The sequence below is a fragment of the Dermacentor silvarum genome, chromosome 7, assembly GCF_013339745.2.
Source record: "Dermacentor silvarum isolate Dsil-2018 chromosome 7, BIME_Dsil_1.4, whole genome shotgun sequence".
Classification (NCBI taxonomy): domain Eukaryota; kingdom Metazoa; phylum Arthropoda; class Arachnida; order Ixodida; family Ixodidae; genus Dermacentor; species Dermacentor silvarum.
In genome coordinates, this window is record NC_051160.1 from 6576759 (window position 1) to 6589675 (window position 12917).

General features: G+C 46.0%; 1 long non-coding RNA gene across 1 annotated transcript; it reads right to left on the reverse strand.

Annotated features, from left to right (window-relative positions):
• Positions 1-8523: 8523 nt before the first annotated feature.
• On the reverse strand, positions 8524-12679 carry LOC119457483 (uncharacterized). The gene is made up of 3 exons (XR_005193274.2): positions 11374-12679; positions 10832-10992; positions 8524-9049 (listed from the first exon to the last, which is right to left on the reverse strand). It is a non-coding gene; the product is annotated as an uncharacterized LOC119457483 (long non-coding RNA).
• Positions 12680-12917: the final 238 nt, after the last annotated feature.

A 12917-nucleotide genomic window follows, 5' to 3' on the forward strand; every position in this document is an offset into this window, starting at 1 on the left:
CCACGCAAAAAGGAAGGAGAAATGATGGCAGTACCTTCGCGTGCTCGCAACGTGCCCTGACGCAATTTGCAAACAAAGACGATTGTAAGCCTATAAAATGGCGGTGCCGCGGTGGGCCGCCATGCACGCCGCTGCCATATACTGCTTCGCTTGTGATGCACGCTGGGGCCAATTTGTACGGCCACGTGACGGATATGTGCGTGCGCATCGTCATGGCAGTTTTCTGTGCGCTTCGATGGCGCATGCTGTATCTCCCCACCCCCAGTTTTTTTTTTTTTTTTTTCCTAATTTCTGTGGGGAAGGTCGAATGAAATGCATCGAATATGGTTTTCCTTTGCATAACGGCCATCATGGCGGAACCACGATGAAATGATACAGCCGCATCGGGGGCACAGGTTGCTTTTTGCGTCTACCGTAACTGTCGTATCAGCAAGCAGCAGCAAGATTGCTTGATGCTTCTGTTCCTCGTGCAGCTATTTACTGTACGTGTTTTTTTTATTCACTTCTCCCGCTTCCCCCCTCTGTTGTTCGTCGACACTGGTCGCAGTGTACGTGTGCTTCTGTTGCTGACCCCTCGATCGCGCAGTTTGCTTTATTCTTTGGCGTCGTGTTTCGTGCGTGTAATCGGTTCGTCGCTTGGCGTAGTGCACGCGCATCACCGTTGCCTTTCTTCAGGCGTCGTGGTTTGTGCGGGGCGTCGATCGGCAGTTCGAACGTGACGCGACTGTTAGTTCCGCGAGCAACCGCACGCGCGTGCTGGTCGCATGTTTCCCGATTTGGTTCGAGGTGTCGGCTGCCCAACCCGCGATTGTGGGCGTTCAGTGTGATGGACGCGTCGTGACGTTACCGTGCCGTGCGCCGTTCCTCACAGTGTGCGACTTTCAACGTCGTGCTCTCGACGAGGTTAAGTGCCACCGTGTTTTGTGCGTAAAATAGTAACGAAAGAGGTAATGAATGTTTCGGCATGGCGCTAACGGCACTGCATTCGTGCGTTTAGTGTCCCCTGTGAGTGCTTTGGTTGGCTGGGAGCACTTGTTCGAACCGCAGTGAACACACGCCTTATTTTTTATGGAAATAAATAAGCTCAAACAGAAACTTCAGATGAGCGTGTTTTGCTATTCTAGATAGTGTTCGCAATCCGGACTGCATTGAAAAATTAGTCGTTGAGTCTTCGCGTTTATCTTTATTGTGAATGAACCGGCCGTATGGCATTTCTTTGTATCGCCTCTAATTTTGTTATGTTAGTCATCGTATGAGGCAACCCGACTGTGTTAGCGTATTGTAGGCGGGTAGCTTAAAGTTAAATTTAAAAAAATGGGGGTGTTATACGGGCCAAAACCACGATCTGATTATGAGGCCAGCCGTAGTGTGGGGACTGCGATTAATTTCTACCACCTGGGGCTCTTGAACGTGCACCCAATGCACGGTATATACGGGCGTTTTTGCATTTCGTTCTCATCGAAATTAGGGCTAGTAGCGTCGTTCCTGTGGCAAAGAGCGCAAGGCTTCTTTTTGAGGAAGAGTTACTTGCGTAACGTGGCTGCGGTGATATTCGCAATATGTTTATCCCACCTGAGTTCACGGGTTAATGCAACTCCGAGGTATTTATATTTTTCTACTTTAGTTAGCGGTATGCCATTAACCTCGTATGTAAAATTAGATGCTCTTGTTTTTCTTGATACTGCCATTGTCACAGATTTTTTCGCTAATCGACATCTTCCAATTAGAGCACGATATAGCTATAGTATGTTGATGGATGTATTCAGAGCGATGTGGTCGCTGTAATCAGTAATTCCCTATAAATAAGGCAGTCGTCGATGAACGGTTCTACATTGCAATCGATGTTAGCTGCGATGTCTTGATATAGATTGGTTTGATTAGGTTATATTGACATCGCGAAACGTCATTGTTGTTTTTGTAGACAGTGACACGTTTATATCCTTGTTCGTTTCTGGCCCGCGCTCCTTTAAGCAGCGCACATCATCATCTTCATTTTACATTCGGCTGTGTGTGCAGGCAGCAGCTAGGTCCCTTTATAGTCTTCGCGGAAGGCGATGCAACTGTGATGTCCTTCGCTTCGGTTTTGTCTTTCCTAGGGTTTCACTGTTGAGACCATCATTCTCGGTCGACTGCTTCACGATGCGCCCATCTCTCTCTCCCCCTTGGTCTGACGCGGCGACGTCTAACGGTCTTTTAGTTCCTGTAAGTCAGCTGGAAAACTCGAGAAAAAAAAGAAAACGATCGCGGCTCGGAATGACACCGGCGCAGTAACGATCGTCGCACGGCTGTTCCCATTTCATTGAAGCTTCTTTGCTGCCTCGCCTGCGTTCTTTCGCGCGCCCGTCGCGGTTGCATTTCACGTCGACTTGCTCGGCGTTTTCTTCTTGCCGCCAGCGTGGTGCACGCGTCCTAATGATGGGGTTACTGTGTTTCTTCGAAGACCCCGGCCCGGCGAGTGTATATAGCTGTCTGGCCTCTTTGAACGCGTGCTGTCTTTTTTAGCTATCTACGTGGCCACCAGGTCCTCCCCAGTCCTACTGGCTGGTCACATAGTCTCGCGTCTGAATATTTGTCGTCCTGCGTGTATTCACCGAAAGTGGGCAAGTACAAACATTGAGAAACATTAGTGAAGAAGCAATGAAAAAAAGAAGGGGGGGGGGGGGGGGTCGAGAGTCGAGCTGTGCTGACCTGTTCATTCTGCTTTTCCGAGATGTGTACTCTGACCCCTGACACAGACATAGACGACTGTCCCATTCACGCGCCTGGTATGTCAGCATTAGGAAGGCATAGTTGTAAAGCGCTTATGTAAAAAAATAATAATAATAAAGAACGTGGACAGCTTGCACTAGTGGTACAAGGCGAGTAAACGGTGGAGCTGTTGATCGACCTAGCTATTCTTCCAGGTTTTACTAGGCTAGGCTAAGTTTTGCTAAGAAATGTTAAGTGCTGCTAGGCAGGGTATTCCGAATCGGCTCGCTGCCGATGCGCAAATTGTCGCTTGGCCGCGCTACGCGCTTCAAGATAAGCGGCTTCTTCTTCGGCTGGATCTTCTTTGGTCGTCAAAGGTATATGTACTCGCCACAGAGTCAACGGGAATTCTGCCGCTTTCACGGCGGCTCCGAGCTTTATCTCCCCGGTGATGTCACGGCGAAGCTGCGGCGTCGGCAGCAGCTCTGCGCGTTGCCTCGTTGGTGCTGCTACAATTTCTTTCTCTCCCTTGCTGTCATTTTCTCCCGAGTATAGCGCGCGCCGCGCGCATGCTCTCCTTCCCTCTCCTTAAAGTCGCATGTGAAAAAAACACGCGCACGAAGAGGAGGCAAAGCACACGCCGCTCCGCGAGGTGGTTCCTAGGCAACGCGTGGTGACGTCATCGTTCAATGAAGGTTTTTTTTTTTTTTTTTGTTTTTTTTTTGTACACGCTTCGCGGACTGATGGTCGGCTCAAACAGCTCCGCTTTTAATAATACGGTCCGCAACTGGCCTGTGGACATTGAAGGGGGAGGGGGGGGGGGCGGTGACAGACAGTTATTGCCACCAGCTTATAATCAGCATTAATTGTTGAGGTTTCTTTAGGGGTTGGGGCCGTTATGATTCGCGCCTCCATTGAACGGTCCAATGTACGCCCATTGCGGTTTATATAAGCATCTCTTTATATTAAAGACAAGGTCTTAGCTTACTTCACACGGGTTAGGTGTATCTGTGATCTGAGTATCTTGTAACCACTTTCAGGAAAAAAATTGCCCTATCTCGCCTCCAAAGCGTCGTTGCGAGCTGCAAGTGAGGTATCAAAATGTAGATCTCAACGAGTCAAAGGTTAAGAATATGTTGCAGAGTTGGTAAAATTAACTGTATGGGCGTAATTAGCGCCTTTTTAGTCTAAAATAACCGTATTACACAATAGACTACTCTATCTCTGGCATCGGCTCACCTGGCCACGTAGTAAAAAAAAAGTGTTGACCCTAAAGTGGATAAGGTCGACGTAAATGCCCGTGAACTTGAATAGAAATATAAGATACGAAATCAGTGAATAACGAACATAAAAAGAGACGGAATAGAGAGAGATAACATGTTGTTCTACTTACCATATTTCTGTTAACACTGCTGTGTAATGGCCCTAATTATGTTGCCGCAATTACATGTGTTACTTTTTAGATGCGAAGCATCTTATACTCGGGGCTATGTCACTCCCTCTCTACCTCCCTCCATCCATCCAACCGCTGTGCGTCCACACCCATACTGCGCATGCGCATCCTCCTCCCCCTCCTCTCCTCCTTGTCTCATCTCCTGTCCTCTCGGCATTCATGCGCATCTTCCTCCCCCTCCTCTCCTCTCCTTGTCTCATCTCCTCTCCTCTCCGATGCTCCTTTCCGGATTGCGCAACGAATGGCAACACCTGCGGCTCCGTGCGCGATAATGCGAAGCAGGTTAGAGGCGCGACGGTAGGCCCCCCAGAGGCACCGGCAACAGTCACCAACGCCGCGCGCGTTCGGTGCGAACGCGGGCAAACCGACGGCGTCGACAACAGTTCTGCGCGTTGCTGGTGCTGCTGCATGTCCAAGTTTATACAGCTGATAAAACTACCTTGAGTCGACCGCTTCGCATACTACTCAGGGTTCCCCTACGGGAAGATGGTGTAATTTTTTTTGTTCTTATGTTAATGTGACTGTTTTTGTCCTGGCGATATTTTTTTCATTGCAGCAGTGGCCTTTGTTTATTACTTATGATTGTCGCCCGCCCCCCTCTTTATGCATTGCCCTAAGGGGCCCTTAAGGGGGAATAAATGATGATGAAGATTATTCAATCATGCAATCGTTTGAACCACCATATGCGTTTGTTTGCCTTTTCTTTAGCGTCGGCACTTAGTTGACCCATTGTTTTTTATATTAACTGCATGACGGCTGTACGTAAAGGTACCCTGAAGCGATTATGGCGATTTTGTACAAACTTACTGAGTAGTAAAGGTAGGCCCTTCTGATCATTAAGTGATGTATTTAAGCGCTCCGCGTAAAGGGTGTTATTTAAGGTTTTAAAAATGTACATCGCTACCGTTCGCAGCGCCGACTCTCCCCCGAGTTTTCAGCCGCCCCACACCAAATGACGCGTAGTGGCCACATGACGTCAGTAGGGCAAGCTATCCGATTGGCTGCCCAGGGCTGGTCATTTATAATTTTTCCAGCTTTATGAAGAGATTTTCTTCGTAATAGTTGGAATGGTAATTTGTTTCTATTAAAGGATAAGTAACAGAAAGAGGATGCACAATCACAATTTATCGCTACACTAAAGTACTTCCCGCACACAGCAAGTGTCGTCTGCTTGCGTTCAACATTCTCCGTGTTAACGCGAGCTGCGCGGTCAGTGTTGACGCGAGCTTTCTTTTTGCGAACACCATGGTTGACCCTTGTCGCGTTGTGGGCGTAAAATCTAGCGATCGGCGACATGGCAAGCTGCGACATCGTGTCCCTCTGCAAGGCAACATGCTAGCGGAGTGTCTGCAGCACATTGGGCTGTCAGAATCCGATCGGCGCCAGCATCTACGCGTTTGCGGCCGTCACTTAATGCCGGAGGATTACTGCCACAATAGTTTCTCGTGTCCGGTAATCGGGCAAACGCAAGTGCAGCTGGACTGGGCGTTTTACGGGATGAGCGGAGGCGCAAACGTGAACAGCCTGCACGGTGCAGCCATCTGGTGGCACAGAGCTTATCCAAACGCAGAGCTAATATAGCAGTAACCAAGCGTATTCTACTTTGCTGTTGGTGTAAATTTTGGGCAGGAGCGGAATCGTGAATACCTTGTCTTTTTAAATGCTTAAAATGTTTTACATTTGGTTAAAGCAATATTAGCTCTGTGTTTGCTGGTTAATCTCTGTGCTTTGTGCCACCGACACCGTGCAGGCCGCTCACATTTACGCTAAATCCCTTTCAACACAGCAGTAGTAGTATGGAAGGGCTTTAGTTTACGCCTCCGCCCATCCGTCAAAGCGCCCCGCTCGCCTGTGATTACCGGAATACCGGATAGGCTCGGCGCTGCGACAAAACGCTCGCAACGCACGCTGCTTGGGTATACCTCTCGCTTGGTATCGACGGCCAGGCGGCTAGCGTAGAGGTTGGAGAGGCTTCGTGCGGTGGCGCCAAGACAACCGGAAGTAGACGATACGACGTCACATCATGACGCAGAGCCAGCGAAGGCGGAGCTTAGCTAGAGTGTATTGTAGCTTAGCCCCGATCACTCGGCGAACGAGTTGAGAAAAAGCCTGGCTAGGGAGGAGGGTACTAGTAATCGTGCGTTGCTCTCTCAGTATGAGACGCTTCACTTAAATTGTAGCTCGAATGTGTTAGTGTAGCTATACCCTACGCGTCTACAAAATTTGTCCGAACCTTTCCCGCGACCCTTTAAAAGGGATGATGGCACGGTCGTCCAACAGTTCTCAGTTAATATTTGTAACTAAGAGTAGAGGGCCCATTATTAGCATCGCACAATTTAAGCACGAATTTCAATTTGAAATCTCTGCCTCCTAACTCCTCCCACCGACAGCAACGCCATTTTGGCAAGGCTGTGTCACGTCAGGAACTGAGGGGCCACATCGCACGTCTTTCTCCGCGCGTTATAGCACCCAACGGCGTAGCAATGGCGTTGCCGCTGAATTTTGGCCGCAGTGCCTTCACTTGCGCGATAAAAAGCAGTAGCTCAGTGTCGCCACCCTGCTTTACCGTTAAACTGCGACATTAAAAATTTCAAGTACAAATGATCTACTGCCACCCAATGCACTCAAATTCTGCCAGCTTGCTGTGTGACACGTATGGTTTAACATGCAACGCATAATTTAAGCTCGTAAATTTGATGTCACCGTCCCTCCAATTGGTGCTTAGCATGTATATCGACAGCGTTGAAAGTCCACGGGACGCGGGATTTCCGAAGCTGTTTTCTACGAACACGTGATATAGAGAAGAGGCGATTTCACACTATGTACTCTTGTGGCTTCTGTAAGGTCCGGTTGCCCCGATGAATCACATTTCGTTTACTTCTCGAGTACTTGCACTATAGTTACTGTGAAAAAATTTGTTTTCGAACGGGGCGAGGTCTCGTGCTTCGACTATCAGTCTAGGCTGTTCCTTCGTTGATTAGTGTTTATTAGAGACTCCATGACGCTTTGAATTGACCTTTACGCTTTCGCCAATGTATAACAAACGAGGTTCACTCGCTATAGCGATGTGCATGTATAGTAACGTCTACTTCGACAGTAGTTCGATGAGACGAAAGCGCCCTTCGTAACGCCTCAGCGCAGCGCACCCACATGAACCTCGATCGAGCATATATATGTACTACCGCCGCTTCTGTTCTTTCTACCACCGGCTCCAAAAATAGGACAAGCCGCAAATACGGTTCTATAACGCGGACGTGACGCAACCATAAGCACTTGTATAGCTGGGCGTCGACGCGCGCTATAACGTTGTCTCAATGCGCGGAAGAGAGAGAGATGCGTTACACAGCGTTCGCAGTCTATATACTGCATGTACTCGTGTGAGACCCGCATCCCCCACATTCGGGCTAAAATAAAAATAATAAATTTTAAAGATTGCTTAACAACATGGCTAGCACCGAGGATCTTTGGGAGTGTACCCATTAGGTAGTAAGCTTCGGTGAACGACGGGAACGGTGTCGAGAGCTGGAGTGGTGAACAATATAGCGGAACTTCATCAGCGGGGCTAAATGAAAAAAAAAATTCTGTCTGTATAGCGTCCCAGGTAGCACAAACCCATCTAGAAGACGTCTACATTTGGGCTTGTTCAAGCCAAGAGGTTGTCTACTATCCGGCTTCTACAAGCCGAGTAGTAGCCTTAGAACTCCACAAGCACTCCTGAAGCCAAGCTAATGCTCCCTCCGTATTCGTCTTGGGGAAGTCTTGGCAAGCTGTCCGTTAGACTATCCGTAGAACTTTCGTATAAAGGATTATTTTGCTTGCCGGAGAAATTATGCAATCCACCTTGCAAAAAAAAGGTTAAATAATGCATATGTTAACCATGCACTAATGCAGATCGCTGGTCCTGATATGCTTTTCTTCTAACCAGTCTTGCGATTCAGGATTTCTAACCAATGTAGATATATTGAATGTGACTGGTTTTAACTTCAAAACTAAAACACACCAAAGCTACTAAGCTGAAAAAGTTCAGTATAATGGTCTAAATGCATGCTTTTGCAAAGGCATAAATATTAAAAGGAGCCACATAGATTTCACAGTTTGTAATAAAGTCTGTGAAGGTATAATGTTGAGAGGCCGTGTGCGACATGCAATTTCTACAGTGCTGTTCACTTGCAAAGTGTATTAATGTTCTTGCGAGTCTATTCACTTCGGAAGAATGTTATTTCAGTGCATAAATGACATTGTTGGCATATGTATGTATACATGTTTGCATGTCACAGATGGGCACTCACTATTATACCTTGACAGATTTCATAACCAAACTATGGAATCTATGCAGCCTTTAATATTTATGCCTTTGGAAAAGCATGCATTTATTAGCACATAATACTGAACTTTTTTCAGCTTAGTAGCTTTGTGTGCTTTTATTTTGAAGTTAAAGCCAGTCGCATTCAATATATGTACATTTCCTAGAAATCCTGAATCGCACCACTGGTTCCAAGAAAACAATAGCAGTACCAGTGATCTGCATTAGCGCACAATTAATTTGGGTATACTGCTAACACAAGCAAAATTCATGCAGCACACAAGGGTGTTGAATGAGGCACATTGAAAAGACATCTCGTAAAATGCCTCTTCTGTAGCCAGCATTTCATAACAATGTTTAAGAGGCAGCAAAATTAGCAAAAAACAAAATTTTATTCTTGCAAATTATGTACATGTGCTTGTCCTGCTTTGATTCTGACTAAATATATACATAGGAAATGAATGGCATGTAATGCCGTGCACTGATTGACTAGACTGCGTATATTATGGATTGCATGTCTAGAAAAACTGAACCCACATCTTAACAGAACTAAGGAGGAAGAAAGGCATGTCAGCTGGCGGCAGGTCCAGTATCCTTTGATGCATCTGCGCCAGTCGAAAAAAGGAAAAAAAGACCAGACTCACTTATAGTAAGGCCAGTAAAAGCCAAATGCTTAGCATAAACATGACTAAGAAATAATCTCTACATATTAGAAAAATTAGCGAATACACTTTGTTTTCTCTCGGTGACTACTGTTAAGGGCATGTAATGCGCACACCACTTTCAAACATTATAGAACTGATGCACTCATGATGCATAGTTATACTTATTATTGCGATAGCAATTATATGGACACTCAAAAGCAGATTTCTGCCGTCGGCGTCGCCGTGAGGTTCCGTATGACGTCATTTGGAGATGAAATCGTCGCCGCGCGCCGAACGCTGTATGTGCGAGTGAAAGGGCGCGAGGGGCGCGTCTTTCACGGGGAGTGAACGCACGGCGGAGAACAAACGCGCGTTCTGCGCCGTGCTCGCTTAAGGGCTGCAGAAGTAGGCGTCTCTTTTCTCCTTTACAATCACCATATATGTAGAGCAAACGCGCCTTCTTCAGACGCGCGAGAGTCCGTGGGGGAGGGAAGGGAGCCGACGTTTAGCTGCGGCACCAAGTGCCTATTTATATCAGAGGCTCCAGCAACAGTCACCAACGCCGCACGCATTTTGAGCTAACGCGGGCAAAACGCCGATGGCGTCGACAACAGTTTTGCGTGTTGTTGCTACCAAAGCCGCTCACCTTACTTCGTATGACATTGCTGTGTTGCTATCGCATTCATTGCTTCACCCTTAGGACGAAACTGACATTTTTTTAAGCCTGGCCTTTCAGTGGCTGTCCCCACAAGACTGAACAATGGCATAAAAGAAACAAATACAACACATAAAAAACTGCTTAAAATCTGCAGGCATAAGCATAGTGCCAGAAGACAGGTATAATTCATTCTATAATTTAAAATGCCTTTTCACGTTCACCTAAAGCATCTCCCATGTCCTTTTGCTGCCTGGAAGTAAATATTTATATCTTTCTTTTACACTGCATCATGTAAGCAAGTGGCCCTGAACGCCAACTCTATTTGGGGTTCCCAGAATTTATTGTCTAAAGTAAAATTCTTCAGAATGTATACAAGTTTCCCTACGGCCACAGTAAAGCATGATGTCACAACATCATGCATAGATGGTCGTTGGAAGTTATCTGGCGACTGAGAACAGACTGATATAAGTAGAGTTTAGAATGCCAAGACAAAATGTTAATCCCATACAATGCACTTCTGATCAAGAACCAACAGTCGATTTTAATGAGATGTAAACATGCTACATGATGCTGACTCAAACGTAAGTATATCTTAAATTTCTATATAAAATTACCTGAACACTAAGCTTAAAGTAACGTGCTGGCTTTTTATCCGCTCGCAAACTGCAATTCTTCAACCAGGCAGTTGCTGCTTGGCGAATGGCATAGGTCATCACATTTTCCCACGTGGTATTGCTATGAATAGCTTCTGGAATACCAAACCATCTAGTCAAACAGTGCAAGTAGCACGTGTACACAGTATCAGCAGTTGTGGCTGATACCCGAACCATTGCTACATACGAACAGATTTGCAACTCATAAATAAAATTTGTGGAACATCAGTTCTATGGAACTGCAAGGGGGAGGAAGGCTTATAAAAGAAAAAGATGTCCACCCGACTTAGCTACACTGGATGGATGATATTTTTATTCAAATGTGCTCATGTTTTTATTTATTTTTTACATTCAAAATAGCATGTATTTTGTGAGTAAGAGTCACTGCACTTTATCTCTAGGCCCAGTCAAACAGCAGCTCTCTAATCTTACCTTCCATGACACTGTAGACATGCACGTCCCTGAAGCTCTTTTTCCGCCGCTGGCCTAGAGTCTAGCTTAAGTTTCCACCAAAACAGTCTGAAAATAGTGGGTAGGATGCCCGCAGTAAAGCTTCTTAAGTACCAGCCCCCCATAACAGAGAGCCGTTGTGTCTGAAAAAAAAATTTGGAAGAGAACAAAAGGGATTCAAAGCCGAAAACACCAAATATACACACTGTGGATATTACAGTAGCTGCATGAAGGCGGGTATTAAATCCGCAGGAAAGGTAAGGCAGATGACACTAGATGATTATGCATTCCAGAGAAATTACTGCAGCAATATTTACACACAAAAACTGCCAAGATGTAAACAGCCATAGTATAAAAAAGTATTAACTGAAACTACTGCGTATACAACTCAAAAACATGAAGCCACACAATTTCAATAAAACAATGAAGTCAATTTAACATGCATATAAAAGGCATTAGTTACACCTGGCACGAGTTATTATAAAAATGTGCTCATGTAGTCAATTAATAAAGCTTTTACTTACAAGGTGTCATCAGAATGCAGGATTGGAGCTCTGCCGGATTCTAATGTGGTCACGGTTTTTTTGTTCACCAAAGGCAGCTTGTAATCAGCCACTGCCATTCTGCCAGTTTCGTTGGGAACACTGAGAGCTGCTAGGAGCCTTTCATCTTGACGTCTTATAGTCTTCCCATGTCTGTAATTAGTACGTGAATGTCTGAAAGCACCTAGAAAAGATAGACAAGAGCCATGCACACTTTGACAGCTTGGACGGTAGCTAATAACATGTTGCACGACGCAACTTCTACATGCATGAGTATACTCCTATATAGCTGCACATGTTCGATCCTGCTCTGCTCGTTGCAAGTACTTAAAGTCCCATCCAAGCTTTTGGGAACTAGTGCCATCATTCCCTATCTGAGGTGCAACCTGGCTCAAGATTATGTCACTATGGTTGGTATTCTTCGCTGAAATCATGGCCTCACTGCACTACGGGTAGCATTCATCCATAGAAGTGCTTGCATTGGGCAGGCTGTCATACTTTTGCTGTTCAAGGCCTTGGGTACTACAAAAAATGAATCAAAGAGTATCTTATACAACGGGCAACAAGGGAGTTCGCACAAAGTCTCATTTTGTTTTTGTGCGCCGCTTTGCTTTTGGATAACGTAGGTACAGCGCAACAATTTTTGGAAGGGAACAATTAGACAGGAAAACGCTGGTACAGCGTATCCGTTTCCTTACAAAAGTTGTTGCGCTGTACCTACGTTATTCAGTATGTACCAACTCGCCCAAATCAAGCTGTTGTTGTTTTGCATTTGTTCTTCACAAACTGAATGCAGCGGACGTATATAAAACGCACGTGCTTACGTCTCGATGCAATCAGTCGGGGACGCAGATATATTATTCGCATAGTGATGCAGTTCTAAGACCATCAACGAAGTAATATAAGTCAATAAGCGGCATAGCTCGCGTTTATATAATTACAGCACCAGCTTAAAAAACATTCGCAACTTTCGACCACGAGGAAACTAGGCGGCGATTCCGCGAGAAGTGGTTCCCGATGTAACAATTTTAGCACGGTCAGTCGATGCTAACGGCACTGAATGATCCCACACCAACCAAAATGTAATCCCAACCTGACGAGCTTATATATAGTGTCCGTGACATCGGACGTGCTGCGAGGAAATTCGAAACAACAGCCGTTGCATGAGAAACAATCAACCAAGAGGGTCATGGTGCTACAATCGTGTGACAGAGCTTTCTAAAGAGAGAAAAACTTTAACCACTTACCAAAACGAAGCTGAGCCATCAACGCAGGAACACACAGAGAATGCGATGTGCGCACGAAAGCTGACCCGTTGAATCCTTTGCAAAGTGCGGGCGTTCGGCCATGCGCGACAGCGCGAACGGTGACAATGCACGGCAACGGCAGCATGGCAGGCGCGGGAGCTAGCGTTGGAAGCGGCCAAGCCATAGTAGCGCACCAACTGTTGTGCCGCACCATGTTATACTAGCCTGTGAAACTTCGTTCAAAATGTTTTATTAAAGCTTTTACGAATTGTGTAATAA